Source organism: Coenobita brevimanus, chromosome 73 (assembly GCF_032717465.1).
Source record: "Coenobita brevimanus isolate Jiangsu-jjx chromosome 73, ASM3271746v2, whole genome shotgun sequence".
Lineage (NCBI taxonomy): Eukaryota > Metazoa > Arthropoda > Malacostraca > Decapoda > Coenobitidae > Coenobita > Coenobita brevimanus.
The window spans coordinates 18,237,512-18,244,434 of NC_137026.1; the positions used below are offsets into that span (position 1 = coordinate 18,237,512).

The 6,923-nt window shown below is 44.5% G+C and overlaps 1 non-coding gene across 1 annotated transcript; it reads right to left on the reverse strand.

Moving 5' to 3' along the window:
* Positions 1-1,687: 1,687 nt before the first annotated feature.
* Positions 1,688-1,806, reverse strand: LOC145407591 (5S ribosomal RNA). The gene has a single exon (XR_013898742.1). It is a non-coding gene; the product is annotated as a 5S ribosomal RNA (ribosomal RNA).
* Between the last annotated feature and the right edge of the window lie 5,117 nt (positions 1,807-6,923).

The following is a 6,923-nucleotide window of genomic DNA, read 5'->3' on the forward strand; positions in this document are numbered from 1 at the left end:
CAAATCCTTTAACAGGGCAGAATTGAATGTCTTAACTAAGAGATCTTCACTTGTAAGTTTTTTAACTTGTTCTACCTCACCTGCACACCCATCAATCACCTTCTTGATGATGAAGGGATTGAGGCTGGACAAGGGAGTAGAACCAACTGCGCGCAGCAAAACGAAACTGGCATTTTTTACATCGATGTCTAGCGGAGGGCGTGTCTGGGGCCGTTCAGTCTGGGGGCAGTCTGTCTGTAAATCGGTCGGGGTTCGGTCAGGACTACCTCCCACCCTGAAGGGGGGAGGGGAGGCAGCAGGGGCATCCGCCATAGTAACCACTTCCCCCTCGCGGGGGAAGTGGGAAGAAAGAGAAAAATGAGCAAGGGACAAAGTACCTGGGAAAGACACACCTAGTCTGAGATTACCCTCTCAAACCACTCTCAGGAGGACGCGCCTGTGTGTAAAGGCAGCATCACACTGGGACAAAACTGGCTAACATGCTAGCCAGTTTTGCGACCCGCTAGCCAAACTGACTCACGGTGAGCAAGATTTCGCTTGCGAGGCGAAATGGATAACAATTCTCTCTCACATCTTTTTGGTGGGATTAGAACTCAAATGAGCCTATATTAATTTTGTAATTGGTGAGAAAATATTCTGTTATTCACAGAAGGAAACTTTAACTAAAATTGTTACGTAAATACAACTTAATTCATGTGGTTTTTATTCACTTTTATTTTTTTCTTGTAACATGAAATAAATATTCGGACACTCGGGTGTCCAGCCACGGAGGCTGTCTGTTTTGTCTCCAAACAACATGTAGAAATCAGATTTCGATATGGATCCTGTGGCAATGAAAACTCTAGAAGGCTGCTTTGTGGCTCTGGAGTTGCTAAAGTACGTGAGGCGGTTACAGAAATTGAGGAAAAGGGAGTGGGTACTCCGTGGTGGTTTGTTTACAAATGACCATGAGGCGCCAAGGCAGACAACGCTGTTAGCCGTTTCGGCTCGCCAAAACACAGGAATGTGACGGACACTCGACTCTGCTAGCCTTTTTGGCTCGCATGTTATCCACTTTTGGTCTAGTGTGACGCCACCTTAACTCACACCCCAGAGCGATCAGTGGGCGGTACACTCCAGAGGTAAGTAAAGGCGATCTCAGTAATTAGATATAGACACCTACTATATTCCTACTAAGGACAGAGAGGAATATTAGAATTAGCTAACCTAACCTTTATTACGCTATATGCAAAACTAATGTCGGTGAGGAAGCCCTGAAAACTAGAGGAGAGCCAGAAGAACACGTCCTTACTCCCCACGACCATGCTTCAAGAGTCTCCCGGCGGTTTGGCGCTGCCGCTGCTCCCCGCCTTTTATACTTGACCATCACAGTACCAGGAATCGGCTAAAACTTTAATTGATTACCTTGTAATATTTCTGTCTCTTCTATGATCTTCAAAGAATACGAAAAATACGTTTGCTCTTGACATACATAGAGAAATGACTTACGATGTTTAAAATTTTTGTGGAATCTGACCAATTTATTTCCATGCCGGTCTATGTGCATACATGACTGACAACACATTCATTTTTTATTCATTCATTGCCAGACGCCATGTATCCCAGACGGGGTGGCCAATGGCTTAGAGTTAATTGTTTTACAGGAAGGGGCACTAATCCTCCACCAACCCCACTTGACACGTAGGGATGCCAACAGCATCTGGTGTTCCCAGGCGGTCACCCATCCAAGTACTAACCAGACCCAAAGTTGCTTAACTTCGCTGATCGGACGGGAAGCGGTGTACTCAACGTGGTATGGCCGTTGGCAACATGACGCCAATAAAATAAATTTCGCGCTTCACAAGTGACTATTATCAACAATCATATCTCAGACAACTCCCAATCCACTACTACATAGTTGAAAAGGGGAACACTATTACCATCAACATGTAAATCTCTGGATCAGAGCTAAGTCTATTAATACCAAGTCGGTTCACTTTCCCTCAGTGCGCAGGGAGGCGTGGCTTGTGTGTGAGTCAGTCGGATAAAGTAACAGAAAATGTATAAAAGGGCAGACTCAAATTAAACATTTATAATAAGAGAAAACAAAGCGGGGGAAGAAGTGTGGATTCGTTTATCCATATAACATTGCAGAAGGTTCCCTCACACCCCTACGCCTTCCTTCACACATTTCAGTCCCTTCCCTAACTTCGGACTGAAAAATGTGTCATGATCTGAAGAGTGCAGCATACATTCACCCACCACCACGGACAGGCGTCAACTGGACTTGGGTTTCGTGTAAGCTGACGTCACTCCGATGCTCCGCCCCCTGCGCCAGCTTGGACCCGTTTTAGATGGAAGTAATCCGACTTGGTATTAGTAGACTTAGGGTCAGAGTATGAAGGAAGACATTCGCAATTGTTAATCCCCTACTAAAGCTTTTGCGGTTATACACCTTTGTTGAAAACGGCTGGTTCATATGTATAAAGTTAATCACATTCGCACCAATACTCGACCTAGTACTACCAATATCAGAATCATGCTCACATTATGAACATCAACTGAGACTAAGCTTAAATATAGGACTTAACGGCTGAACATGAACTATACAAACGGTATTAGAACAATACCTAAGCTTAAGATTACATTTACAATATTATACTAACTCATACTGTACTTAAAATTCTGGCACTACACTGGTCCTTCCTCTTGAAAAAAATAAATAAATAAATGAACTTAACATTGGAAGTCAACATTCAATTCATTCATCTACATTTCCAAGGGACGTGTGTGCGGACGGGACAGACTTTCCAAATTTTGTCTGTGAACTTCTCTATGAACTGATCTCTTTTACCTTTTGGAACTCTAGAATGAGATAAAGATTTCCCTGACTCTTCCTCCAGTAAGTGGCACCTACACAAGTAAAATCGTGTACCCCAGGGGGTCACTTCTCTGTCACGATAAACTCTCAAAATTCAGTGGATATGTGCCCCAACCAACTTCCTGCCTGGGTGGCAACATAGTCGTCTCATCTGGACTGACCCCTACTCTCGCTGCCAGGATCGTCCCAGGGGCGCTTCCCATTCATACAGCCTACTAACTAATTGCATTCACGCTCCCATCCATTCATTCTTATGCTTCCAGCTCTCCACCTAGTAACTGACGAGCGCCTGTCAGATCCTGAAGTCACTGTTCCACACTAGACTGTGTTGACTGTAACTTGAGGGGGTTCCTAGGTTTCCCTCGAATTAAGGCAACCTAATATTTCCAATGAACTAGGCTGCACCCATAACCCAAACTCATATGAACTCTAGACACAAGTTGAAACTCTTTGAACTCTCAATAGATGAAACTTCTCTTGAACTCTATACTGTCACAGTCAATAGTCAGACACTCCTATCCGCACACATTTCCCTATCCATCTCTTAAATTAATGCTGCAAGAACCAGCTTCAAACACTCAACATTCTTCAATAAGTCTCTGGGGAGGGCGTCTCTCACGGGACGGTAATTGTTCATCCATTGGATCAGGTTCAAAGGCCTCTTCCAGGGGTTCTAAGAGCCACTCTTCTCCTCTGTAATAGGGCTTGTCCTGCGGCTCTTTGTATCCTTTTCCCCGTGAACACATTTTCTACCACGTACACACTTCTATCCATCAACACTTCCACTACACGATATGGACCATCTCATTTCACATTAAGTTTTCAACATGTACCAGGTGCATGGTTTCCTTCTTAATCCACACAAGGGTTCCAGCTCCAACCGCTTGATTCTTCCACCTTTGATTAGCCACGTCTCTATACCGACGTGTCATCTTCCAGTGCGTTTCCCGAATGACAGCATGGGGGAGAGCCCCCTCGTCTTCCTCATTGTCAACAGAGGGTAAGGGTGCACCGACCAGCCTAGGCAGATGGCGAGAGAAGGTGAAGTAGGGTTGCTGTCCCATGGATGTATGAACTGCCTGATTCATGACGATCTGACATGGCTGGAGCAGCAGGGGCCATTGAAGAGGGTGGCCCTGACATAGGGCGAAGAGGACTGACTTCAGGGTCCGATGCATCCACTTGGTGATGCCATTCCCTTGGGGATGATAGGGGGTTGTGTAGTAGAGGGTGATTTGGTGTCGCTGGCAGAATCGTTGAAAGTCTCTGCTGGTGAACTCACCTCCGTTGTCCAGGACAATACTGCAAGGTGTGCCATAGTCTGCCACATACTGCCTGAGTTTGACTGTGATGTGTGTGGATTGTTTTGTTTTGAGGGAGAAGAACCTAGCGAATCGTCTATAATGGTTCATTACTGTAAGAACATAATGATAACCCAGGACTCCAGCAACCATATCAGTAAGATCTATTCCAATCCTCTCTAGCGGCTTATTCACTGGAGGCAATTCCTTCCACTGTTGCTGCAGTCTGGTGTCCTGTTTGAATCTCTGGTAAGTTACACATTTTTTTACATATTCACACACATCAACCTTAAGATTTTGCCAGTAATATAGTTCTTCAGCCTTTTTGATAGTTTTCTTTTGTCCCAGATGACCAGATAACTCATGCATGTTGAAGGGCCTGTACAACTAAGGCATGAGGGACTATGAGGATATAATGAAGACTACCGTCTGCCTTCTTCCACACAAAATACAACACTTCGTCTGTTAAGGCAAACTGATCTAAGGTGGTTTTTGGTAGTCTTTTGGTGGGAACTCTACCACCTTCGAGATATTGTGCTTATTCTCCCCACACAGGTTCTTCTCTTTGATGGGCCTTCATTTGTTCGCGATCTAACCCGAGCCAGGTGGCTTCAGGTGGACGGACTATTACTCGAACTGGGTGTGACAACTGATCTGCTACAAAATAGTTTTTACCCTCGAGATACTGGATGTCATAGTTATATTCTTGCATTTCTAGGATCCAATGATTCATTTGAGGCGATTTAGTCTGCCTCTTGAATATACTAGTGAGAGGTTGGTGATCAGTAACTACGGTAAAACGGGTACCCCACAGTCTGATGGAAGTTGCAGCACGCAAAGACTACAGCTAGGGCCTCTTTATCCATCGCTGAATATCAAGTCTCACAGGGGTTTAACTTTTTAGAGAAATACCCGATCGGCTTGTTGATACCATCTGACTGAATCTGGCTCAGGACTCCACCAACATGAGTGTCACTAGGGTCTGTAGTGAGAATGAATGGTTGTTCTACCTGAGCTCTAACTAAGACAGGGGTGTTCATGAGGCAAGACTTGAGGTTATCAAAAGGATTTCTGGCATTCGTCCGTCCAGATAAATGTTACTCGAGATTCGGTTAAGTTGGTGAGGGGTGTAGCAATTTTTGCAAATAATGGAACATGTTTTTGGTAAAACCCGCACATTCCTAGAAACTGCCTTACTTCCTTTACGGTGGTAAGAGGTTTCATCTTTGCAACTGATTCAACATTCTTCGGATCAGGTTTGCTTCCTTCGGCAGAAATCTGATGACCTAGGAAGGTGACTTCTTTAAGGTCTAATTTGCATTTACTGAGATTTAATTTCACTCCGTCGTCAGTGAGTGTTTTATTCATCTGATATTTGTTGGGTAGAGTTGTGCATCTGATGTTCATGTACTCACTATGCGCTTCTAGTAGCTAACACTACTGTTCTGCTAACATGTACTGTAGATGGCGTGAGTTTATGCTGCAGCCTTCGCAAACGCCAGTTTCCTGCCTTGGATTATTGTGTTCATGCACTGGATCATTGAACTGATTTTGGTGTATAGGCTTTAGACATCAGAGGAACTGACAGTATGTAGATAAGTCTGACCGGGTGAGGCAAGGTAGAGCTACCACTCACGGCTACGCTGGACGAGAATGCAACTAGGCCAATGAAGTATGTGTATCATAGTTATTCTGTTATTAATAATTAAGTGAACCATATTCCAGTTGTACCAATATGTTATGGGGTTAAGCTGTAAGGTATTACCCAGATCTGATGTTGTATTTACTTGAGTTGTACCAACATGTTATGGGGTTGTATTTACTTGCTGTATCAATATGTACCCCTGGGGGTAGGGGGGTTTTCAAGAATACTCCCCCAGTATCCCTGCTTGTCGTAAAAGGCGACTAAAAGGGTTGGCGGAGGGTTAGTGCCCCTCCCCGGAAAAAAACTAACTAAAAAAACAAACAAGAAGCCTCGGACAAGGACTGACCAAACGATGACGACCCAGGACCGGACAAAGGACTTGGTAACGAGTACATGGAATGAAAGAGGAGCGAATGATGAGGTGAAAGAGAGGGAGATTGTCCAGGTGCTTGAGGGTGCGAAAGTGGATGTATGTGGAATAACTGAAACAAAATGGAGAGGAGAAAATGTGAGAGAATGGGAGTATGGATGGGGTATATGTGCAGGAGTAGATGAGAATAAGAGGGCAAAGGAAGGAGTGTGTATAGTTGTGAGCAAAAGATGGAAGAAGAGCATAAGACAGTATGGATCAGTTGGGTCAAGGATTGTGTGGGTAAAGTTGAAAGTTGGAATACAAATGTGGGCGATTGTGTGTGTGTATGCGCCAACGCAAGATCGTGCTAGAAGAGTGAGAGAAGAGTTCTGGACAAATGTGGAAGTGTGCATGGAAAAGTTTGGAAGGAATGAGAGAGTGTTTTTGATTGGTGATATGAATGGTAAAGTTGGTAATGTGAAGGTGGATGGAATAGCTGGTGAGTGGGGTGTGCCTGCCGAGATAGATGAGAATGGGAGTGCGTTAGTGGACATTTGTGCTGGGAGGGGGTTGGTGATAGCCAATACCCTCTTCAGGCATAAAATGATCCACAGGTATACATGGCGAGTGATGAGAAGGGTGGGTGGTGAACTGAATGAAAGGAAGGCAATGATTGATTATGTGTGTGTGGATGAAAGGATGCGAAGATGTGTAAAGGATGCAAGAGTGTATAGAGGTTGGGGGAGTGGACTTTCTGACCACTAC